This window comes from Mercenaria mercenaria, chromosome 2, assembly GCF_021730395.1.
Source record: "Mercenaria mercenaria strain notata chromosome 2, MADL_Memer_1, whole genome shotgun sequence".
Lineage (NCBI taxonomy): Eukaryota > Metazoa > Mollusca > Bivalvia > Venerida > Veneridae > Mercenaria > Mercenaria mercenaria.
The window spans coordinates 78,257,366-78,268,902 of record NC_069362.1 but is presented as its reverse complement, the minus strand read 5'-3'; positions in this window follow the sequence as shown (position 1 = coordinate 78,268,902).

The following is an 11,537-nucleotide window of genomic DNA, read 5'->3' as shown; positions in this document are numbered from 1 at the left end:
TGCAATATTTCCAGCATTGAACACCGTACAACGTAATGGACAACGAAAAGGACAGACGTTACCAAAGATGCCAGACACCCTTGAAGCACCGTAAGGTGGAAGTACTAACGTATGACCTCCGTCTTTCATGTCGGCAGCATAGTTCTTGCGAGACTTCATGTTGAAGACGACAAAAACTAGATCTAGTTAGCAAATCTCGTGTAGCAACATCTATACATAAAAGGTCCGTATAAATAGAATTTTTACACACTCTTTGCCCAGCCTTTAAACAAAGTTTAAAGTACTATACACCAATCATTAAAAATATCAACAAAAAAAACTAAAAGATTTTGGAAATATAGAATGCAAGTAAGCAAGGTAATGGAGTACTATTGGCTATATTCTTGAGAAGTACGAAATGTGCAACACCTTACAAGTTCCCTAGCAACGGATGAAGAAAACAACATTGATTGAATGGACTCCTTGATCCATAAAGACCAGAACTAATAACACAAGAAAGCCTAGAGATAGATTATCTATCTCACAAATTGTATATAAAATAATTTCATCATCGTCTAATAGAATTTTCCATTTTAGGCAACCACCACGTTACCTGCTGCTGCTAGCAGCAGTTTTATCTGTAAATATCTCAAAAAGTTTAAAAGTCTCTCGAAACATAAATGATTTCCGTTCGCATTACATGTATATTGAAATGTCTGCATCTCGAAGGTTGAAATTAACAATAGTCGAGAGAAATGGTATCCTTGGTAAAGTCACATTTTCCTCCAGTTCTAGCAGCAAAAGTTGTTCAGATTTGTTACTGTACATTCTGCAATAATGTTATGTCTAGATATACAGCAGTCGTTATAAACACACACGTCCTGTCATTTGTGTTCATTTGGAGAACTGCTCATAAGTGAGTTTTCGTCTCTGTGTTTCAGGAACAGATTCAGCTAAGTTTTGTGTGTTTGTTTTGGGTTCAACGCCATTTTTCAACAGTATTCAGTTTTGTAACGTCGGGCAGTTACATGCCATGAATATCCTACCACTTTAGATTTCATACAGTTTGCCGGGTTTTAGTGATGAATATAGCCAGTCTATCCCTCTGATCCATGACACTCCGTGCAAAGCATGGTTGCAAATTCATTCCGTGCAAAGCATGTGTACACTGCTGACTAGCGTACAAATTAAACCAACTATCAGTCAAATCGAGTCTGCAATATTTACTATTTGTTTTGTCCTCGTTGCCTATGAGGAATCTATTTTTCAGATTTTGTTAGGGCCTAATATATTATGTTGTTATTAAGTGATTATGTATATATCAATATCTATTAAAAAAAAAAAAAAAAAAAAAACATTAGATAATTTTAGAATTTTATTTAATGATAACATCCTTACATCATTTAAATATGTTTCAGCAAATAACTTTTTATTTACACTACAGTATGTTCTTTGATTTTAATGCCGACCGTTACTTTGTAAATTCTTGTCCGTGCTGTAATTCTGTCATCCATGAGAATAGTTTGGCATAAATATATTAACCTTAATGAGACGACGTTTCATGTGCAACACTCAGACCCCTTTCTACAAGGTCAAGGTCACACTTAGAAGTCAAACAGTCTCTTTTGTGTCCGGATCGTAACTTTGCCATTCACCAAGAGGTTTTAAAAGTACTTAACATAAATGTTTATCAAAATGAGAACCCTAGTTCCAAGGTCAAGGTGTTAACAGGGTTATTTTTGTGTCCGGTCCATATTTCTGCTATCCATGGAGGGATTTTGAAATATCTTGGCATAAATGGTAACTATAATAAGACAATGTGTCACGCGCAAGACCAAGATCCCTTGCTCCAAAGTTAGTGTCATATTTAGAAGTCATATCATAATAGATCTTTACGTGTCCGATATATAACTCTGTTATCTACGAGGGGGTTTTGAAACAACTTGGCATAAATGTTTACCATAAGGAGGCAATGTGTTACGCGCAAGACCCAGACCCCTAGCTCCAAGATCAAGTTTACACTTAGAAGTCAAATGAAAGGTTAAGATCCGATTCGTAACTCTGTCATTAATCATGTTACAATCTAAATATTTTAAGATTTTGTACCAATTGCAAATTAGCTCAGTGGTAAAGCATACAGTCCATGTTAAACAAATCTTTTACCATGTGGGTTCGAAACTCACCATCGACATTATTTTTTTTCTCGTAAACATTTAGATTCCTTCATGAACTATGTTTTTAGATTCCTTCATGAACTATGTGACAACACTATCATAAGCCGATATGGCAGGTCAGAAAAGTTTACCATTATATCAAAGATGATATTGACTAAATGCATGCATTTAAGCCATGCAAATAATAAACATACTGTTGTTTTATATAAAGGCATACATACAAATACAAACCATCAAAGAATGAAACAAAAATATGGGAATGAAAATGAAAACGAAAAGAAAACACACACACACACACACACACACACAAAGACAAAACATGAAACAAACTCACGTAGATTCGACCCCACAAAATGATTACGCGCAAGACCCAGACCCCTAGTTCCAGGACCAAGTTTACACTTAGAAGTCAACAAGGGGGGTATTCGATCTACTCTTTACCCCCGAAACAAAATGGCGGCCAAAACTGAAAATGTGAGTTTTTCTTACTTTTTATCTTTTTGAAGGATTTCTAGACCATTACACATGGCTATCAACCTGCTCCACTGTTTTCTCTATATATCAGTACCTTTAACTTCGGAAACGGTGCTGTAATTTGTCTGGAATGCTGGTCATGGGATTTGAATCGATGGAAAATCCTCCGTTAAACACGGGATAAGGAATAGTGCGATTAGCAAAAATGGTCTTTTTTCCTAATTATTCAAACAGCTGTGAGCTATTTTTTTATTAGAAGTAAAATATCAATATATATTTCCTTCATGGTTAGTCTGGAGCCGATTAAAGTCGTAATTTTAAATTACACAGTTTTTTGTCTGATGGTAAGGAACAGTGTACGAAAATAAGAGGATAAGGTGCAGTTCACAATTCTTCAAGCGACTTTTTCCTTCGCTCTTTTCAGAGATAATCAAGTAAATTCTGTTAAAATAATATTTTGGTATCATTTATAACTATCTCTTGCTCAATGTAGTGAGATTTAAAAGGTATCCGCCTGTCTATCAGACACGTGATGTACTGAAAGCCAAAAGTTTAGCAAGTATTTAATATAGTATCCCTTGCTCTGTAAATTTCTTTCTGGTATAGGAGGGTTTACGCTATGTGCTTTTACATTTGTGTTTTGACAAGTGGTGCTTATGCTTCTAATGTTTTTGGAGTTCCCACTATGTGTTAAAGCATACATGTTAATTTCAGGGGTGAAAGCAGTATCATAAAATACGTTTATCAACACATCTAGTTCCATAAGCTTTATAAATAAACGAATCTAAATCTTACTATTATGATTTGAAAACACTACTGCTGACATCTTTTTATGAAAAGGACTACACCTTATTTTCCAGATTCTAAAAAAATTTCTCCTAATGGTATATAATATTTCAAACATTTTAAAAGCTTTTTTGGGGAAGTAATTCACCCAAAATTACTAATAAGGCGTATATAGGTCGTAAAAAGTCTGAAAAAAAAATAATTTTGAGGTATACAAGTGAGGTGTTTTCATTTCCAAAATAAAACATACCTAGATTAAACACACAAAAAACAAAAAACAACCATGAAAATTTTCTCTGAAGAAAGTTATGATACATTAAAAAACATCACCACTTTTTCCTTGAGGGTTTTCAAAATACATACGTAACTACACCAGTGTTTAAAAAACAAACTGTTTTCGGGAACAGTTGCGCGGTTGACTGTGTCGGTATGTTTAGTAGAATAGCTGAAAATATACCAGCATTTTAGCTACATACTCATTATACAAACTGCATTTATTTTTTCCGGCTTCATATATCAAACTAACAAGATGAATTGAAATCAAATTTTATTTAAACATTCAGAGTGAACTAAAGCAGTTTTTTTCTTTTTTTCTATGTAATTTAAACGTAATACAAACAATAGTTTTGTCTGAAGGAAAAGTCCTGGAATATTTACAGTCATTCTAACAACTTTGAGAACATTCTATCATATTTTCATCATACATAACACAAAATCGATGAGTATGCTCAAGGTAACGTATGTACCAGTTAAGTAAATTATGCATATACAATGTATTTACCGATACCACTTTTCGTTAATTTAATAAAATCTTTTATATGCCCTTTGAATATGTTTCGATCACATTAAATTTTGTATTACTGTTTATGGGCAATAGTGTATTCTCATTTGAATTCAGTCATCTATGATACTGCCCTGAAATTTATGTACGTCCTAAATTTCTAGTATATTGGTCCAAAACTATAATAAAGGAAATGTTTTAAGATGTTTAATCACTATCAAGGCAATTATGCATATCATGTGAATTGCAGAAAAGAAGAATCAATATCGCGACAACAAATAGCTTTTTTTCAAAGCAAATACATACGTTACTGCACAATTACACTGGCATGTAACCTCCTGCTGTACAAAAGTAAGAATATGCGTTATGTAATCGTCAAAATTCTACGAAAGGATATAAAATCCATCCTGTACGACTGAATCGAAGCATTAGTATTGATGTAAATGAATTACAGATCAAATGGAACTTGAATTACATTGTCAAATCAACTTTGGGGATAAATAATGGCACCCGGTTTGAACATAATACGAAAATACTTTCCTATCTATTCATATCCTGTAATTATATTCCGAGCATGATATTCAAATAATTGTATTACTACATTACGAATGCCACCAAAAAAAGAAATGTTTTTTATTTGAAATTATACATACGTTACTATTGGACACGTATGTATCACTCGTAAACACTGTATCTTTACTTTTATATACATTAATATACATGTAATGATTTTATTTGAAAATAATAAACATATTCTATATTTAAAAAATATTAGATATGAAAATTTATTACGGTGTGATATTATTCTCTTATCATATCTATAGCATACAATTCTCAAAACTGAATTTGTTTACAATGTGTACGTGATATAAGGTTATCAAAATTAAAAGTTGGCGACCTAAAAAGCTTGTAAACATGAAACCCTGCGTCACTGTTGATGTATGCTGACGTAGGAGTTAGTTTTAAATATTTCAGTAACGTATGTATCGATCACGTATGTATCATTTCCTTCTTTGATGCTCATAAAGAATATTCATTGATAGATATTTGTTGCCTAAAGGGTAATCAGCTATCAGATATAACAATGAACTTCGTCTTTAAGAGCATTAAAAAATGAATTAAATTAAATTTGATATTTCTACAATACGGTAACGGATGTATCAATCTGTTATATACGCTTTTGGGTAAGGTTTTCCACGCTGATATGGTATAAAATGTAACCCGAATTAACAGCATGAATGAGCAAGCATAATAGTTATATAATTTACAAACAGACATGTGTGAATGTTTATTCCACCCAGAAACGGCAAAAACATTATCATATTCTTTGGCATTATTTTAAATGATGACTGATACCAAAGGAGTCAGGAAAAATTTGTATCTATGTTTGATTATAAAATAACTTCCTATGTTACTTCATAAAAATATGTGATTTCATTGACTACTGATGAATTTTAACTACAAGAACGTTCATTAAACATAAAAATGAGCTGGCGACAGTAGCGTATGTATTGTTTACGGTAGTTTCAAGCTTCATAAAGTACTAACAGACAAAGGTAACAGTCAAAGATTCGGTATAAAAATCAAACAAGCTTAGTGCTATATGACATGGAGACGAATTACTCTTCTATTGATTTGTGAATAAGATAGTAAACAGTAACATACACATGCGCCTCACTAGTGATTTTGGGTGAATAATTCCTTTTGCATTTTTAAATGAAGACTGAATCCCAGTCCCCATATTTATAGCCATGTTTATGAAAATGTTTACATTTTTCACTTTTTTCATGCAGGCTGATAACGAGACATCCTACTTGGAAGTCTTTCAAGTGAGATTGGATTATCGTATGTTTTAGCATACAGAATAGAGCATTGTCCTGTCCAGAATGCCTGGTTTATATATTTCAAAAGCACGACAACCAAATACTTTGCGGAAATATCATTCATTTTACACATGGAAATGCACAGCAACTGAAAATTGCTACTAGTATTATACTACACGAATTACAGTAAGATGATCAGAGTTTCACTTTAAATATGCAAATGAGATTGTGAAATAAAAAGCAACGGTTCTTGGCCGTCATGAATAATCATAAAAGTCTACCAAGAGACCTAACCGATTTGTAATTTCCAGAAGAATCGTTGTTGTTTATATTTCGTGAAAAGCTTCTGAAGTAGAAATCAAACTTTTGTAGTATATATATCTTCTGAAGAGGAAATTGGTTGCTTTGTATATTTAACCAATGGAAAATTCGGTTACATTTGCTCCCGACCTATTTATATTTGAATGGCCAAATATAAGTTCCTATAAAATGTTTGATTGGCCAAATATCTAGGTCAAAAGTGATATAAGACACCACGTAGAACAGAGAACAACAGTTTTGTTTAATCGACAATCACTGAAAAAGTCAAGTGTGCTTACCTACTGACATATCTTGTCTGGTAATATGTTCATTCGGGGATTATGTTACTGTTCTACTCCTCAATCCGACCCCTTCAATTATTACATGGTAGAGAAATGTAAACTGGTTATCTCAGAAACGATGAAAGAAAACTGTAAAATCCGTTTGAAAAAATTGCACTGCACCTTATCCTCTGATTTTCGCACACTGTTCCTTACCATCGGACAAAAATTGTGTTTTTTTTTTGAAATACGAACTGTGATCTGCACAAAATGAACAGTATTAGATAAGTATGTGGAAATTCCTTCCAATCAGAAAAATAGCTTACAACCTGCGGTATATTAGGAAAAAAGACCATTTTTGCTAATCGCACTATTCCTTATCCCGTGTTTAACGGAGGATTTTCCATCGATTCGAATCTCATGACCAGCATTCCAGACAAATTACAGCACTGTTTCCAAAGTGAAAGGTAGCGGTTGATAGAGAAAACAGTGGAGGAGGTTGATAGACATGTGTTATTGTCTAGATATCCTTGAAAAAGAAAAAAAGTAAGAAAAACTCACATTTTCAGTTTTGGCCGCCATTTTGTTTCGGTGGTAAGGAGTAGATCGAATACCCCCCTTGGTCAAGTGAAAGGTTAAAAGGGTCTGTTTCATATCCGGTTCGTAACTCTGTCATTAATCAAGAAATTTCGAAATTAATTAGCAGAAATATTCCCCGATAACGAGAAAACGTCTCGTGCATAACAACCAGACCATTAGCTCCACGATCGATGTCACATTTAGAGGTTAACGGTTTACATGGTGTGTTTCTTGTCAGTTCCATACCTATTCCGTCGATGAAGACATTTTAAAATTACATGGCATAAACGTTGACGTGTCAGACGCAAGTCCAAAATCTCTAGTTTCAAAGTCAAAGTCAAACTTAGATTAAAAAGCTAACATTTATGTTTCTTGTCCAGTCAATAACTCTGCCATCATCAAACATTATTTGTCACAATTTTCCCTATGATGAGTTAGTGTGTCATGTTCAAGACCCAGGCCCTAGCTCTAGGGTCAAGGTTACCTTCGGAGAAATTTTTTCTCTTGTCGAAAAATTAGTCATACCTTAACTATTCTGGCATATTTTGCGCATCAAACTGTAGCATTCTTGGACAAACCTCGGGGCGTTTGTCACTAATAGTGCCATCTCTTGTTTGAGCTTCAATTCTAACTTTGAGAGTTATATATATTTTTACTTATCCCTTTAAAATGTCAAGGTCAGTAGAGGCTATTGTCAAGTTACCTTAAAGACACACCACTAACTAACTGTAACCTTTTGTATTTCCATAATGCTGTCTGACTAAAGTACATCTCCTATTACGCTATACTTAGGATCTGAAAACGTGCTATTGATAGCCTCGTTCTGACGACCATTCCGTTAGCCAGACAGAAGGCTTACTTACAACATTTTGTAAGAATAAAAAATCTATATTTAGACTGGGTTTTTGATAGTTACATTTTTTTTATGACGTAAAGTGTCAGCAGGTTAGCTCTGTCGGTAAAGCGTTAGCTCTGTCGGTAGAGCACTTGCTCTGTAAGCGACTGGTCTCGGATTCGAGTCCCTGACAGCCTACACATTTTTCTTAATCTTTGACATCCAAACAAATCGTCTCATTGGTTAAAATAAACAAAAATAGAATTGCGTAAAATAAAAATAGCAATTCTGGAAATCAAAATGTACAGAAGACGATTAAGAATGGGTCATTCTCGGATCTTCGTTTAGAAGATCAAGTACTTCAATCAGATTGTTCCATAATTGTAATTATACATCTTTGTATGGAGAAATGAGAAATAACAAGTGTCTAATTACAGTTTGACAGTAACAGATATAAGGCTAGGACAATGTATTACTAAATATATTATTCAATTAGTGTAGTAGTATGCGCGGTATTTCATGTATTAAGGTGAGTTTAGATCACACTTTGTTTCTATATACAGTGTAAGATAGTTATTATTCTATTTTTTATAAAACTATACTGAGAAGAGAATGACTGAGTAAGTTTGCAGATGAAGTTATGAAAACCAGACTGAGCTTGTCCACCTGTCATCTTGCAGAATATTTGTATGATACCAGTATTACCAGAATTATTTGCACAAAGTTCATGTGGGAGGAAAAGGTAGACCACTAGGTATTGGTGGGTCTTTAACTCTTCTAACTTGTTAAATACCGATGGATAAAAATAAATGCTATAGCCTATAATTAACGGTCAATGCGAATACGTTAATGTTACACACCGATAGCCACACGAAAACTACATGCAGATATAGACTTGCCACAGTTCTCTACTGCGAAAATCTAAAGTGGTAATTTTGACCGGGAATTCACGGCATGACCTAACCAGTGTTCCTGGATTCTATACCAGTACAAACCAGTTCTCCGCAAGTAACTGCCAACTTCCCCACATGAATCAGAGGTGGAGGACGAATGATTTCAGCACAATACCGGTATCTTCTATATAATCGTCACGGAGAACATGCAGCCCCGCCCAGGGATCGAACTCACGACCCCGCGATCCATAGATCTGCACTCTCCCTACTTCGCTAAGCGGTCGGGTTAGATTCAGCTAAGTGTAGTTAGACTATTACTTTGGGCAAACTGTGACATTTACTGTTCATACATCCAGAAAGTAACATCACTAGTCTATAATGTTCTTCTTCATCCTTTTTCACCTATTCGACATCTTATTCTTTTGTATTTGCTTTGATTTTTTTAAACAGTTGTTCAGTAACAAAACGGTGGGTAGATAACATAACTAGAGTAGTCGGATTCAGTACCAATACTTACCTTTCTCCGCACTTCTCCATATGATGGTGCGGACGAATGATTTCAGACACATGTACATGTCTATTATCAAATTTTCACGAGAACACACCCTTCGCCTGGGTATCAGGCTCAAAACCCTGTGATCCGTTTTTCTGAACTCTTCCTATTGAGGTTAACGGGCAGGCCTTTCCATATATGTACTTACATCATTTTTGTCGAACCTGCTTGTGGGAGCTAAGACATAGTCGTCCAAATGGTTGTTCGGTGCGTGCGTCCGTCCGTCCGGATTTGTTTGTCCGGGTCATAACTTTGACATGCATGGAGCCATCTTATTTATATTTGGCATGAATGTTAACCTTAGTGAGACGGAGTGTCTTGTGCAAACTCCAGTTCCTATCTCAAAGGCCAATGTCACAGTTGGAGGTCAAAGGTCATGTCAAATCTGGACAGCTTGTACGGACCATAACTTTGACATACATGGAGCAATCTTGTTTATATTTGGCAAGAATGTTAACCTTAGTGAGACGGAGTGCCATGCGCAAACCCCAGTTCCTATCTCAAAGGTCAAGGTCACCGTGAGTTGGAGGTGAAAGGTCATGTCAGATCTTGACAGCTTGTCCGGGCCATATCTTTGACATACATGGAACAATCTTGTTTATATTTGACAAGAATGTTAACCTCAGTGAAACGGAGTGTCATGCGCAAACCCCAGGTTCTTATCTCAAAGGTCAAGGTCATAGTCAAAGGGGTAAAAGGTAATTGTAGAGCTTGTCCATGTCTTAACTTTGAGAAGTATGGAACAATCTTTTTTTCTTTGACGTAAATGTTCACATCGTTGAGACAGAGTGTCGTGCGCAAACCTCGGTCCCTACCTCAAAGGTCAAGGTCAGACTTGAAAGTCAAAGGTCATTTTAGAGTTTTTCCGGGCTGTAACTTTACCATGCATAAAACAATTTTTTTTTTCATTTGGCATAACTGTTTGCCTCAAAGAGACAGAGTGTCGCGTGCAACTCCCAGACCCCTATCTCAAAGGTCAAGATCATACTTACAGGTCAAAGGTCAAAACTTGGTGCAGTTTTCCTTGTCCGGGCTGTAACTCAGCCATAGTTTAAGAGTTTCTTAAATAATTTGGCACAATTGTTTTCTCAAACAGTCTGTCAGGTGTAAGTAGCTGAAATGTCATGGTCACACTTAGGGGTCAAAGGTCAAAAGTTGATCCAGTTTCTCTTGTCTGGGCTGTAACTTAGCCATGGATGGAGATGTTCTTAAATAACTTGGCAGAACCGCAATCATTTCTGTCGCGGCCAAATAGTATCATAAATTTCAGTCCTTTTGACAGCTGGCAGGATTGACAAGTTGCCGTGGGCATCTAGTTTGTTCTAATACCCTGATTCCATGTTCATTCTCCTTTCTCTATTACAAAAGGATGGACTACATGAATTTGCCATTTTTACATTCATCCCATGACTCGCAACTTAAAAAGGTTCTGAAGCAGAACTGCCAGAAGTTTGGTTAAAAAAAACAAGAGCTGTCTCCATAGGATGACACATGCCCCCGATGGCACTTTGAATGAATAGTTATGGCCGATGTTAGAGTTTAGGACCTTTGACCTACGGACCTGGGTCTTGCGCGCGACACGTCGTCTTACTGTGGTACACATTCATGCCAAGTTATTTGAAAATCCATCCATCGATGACAAAGATATGAACCGGACACGCCCATCAATGCACTATCCTTTAATGTCTAAGTGTGACCTTGACCTTTGAGCTACGGACCTGGGTCTTGCACGCGACACGTCGTCTTACTGTGGTACACATTCATGCCAAGTTATTTGAAAATCCATCCATCGATGACAAAGATATGGACCGGACACGCCCATCAATGCACTATCCTTTAACGTCTAAGTGTGACCTTGACCTTTGAGCTACGGACCTGGGTCTTGCGCGCGACACGTTGTCTTACTGTGGTACACATTCATGCCAAGTTATTTGAAAACCCATCCATCGATGACAAAGATATGGACCGGACACGCCCATCAATGCACTATCCTTTAACGTCTAAGTGTGACCTTGACCTTTGAGCTACGGACCTGGGTCTTGCGCGCGACACGTCGTCTTACTGTGGTACACATTCATG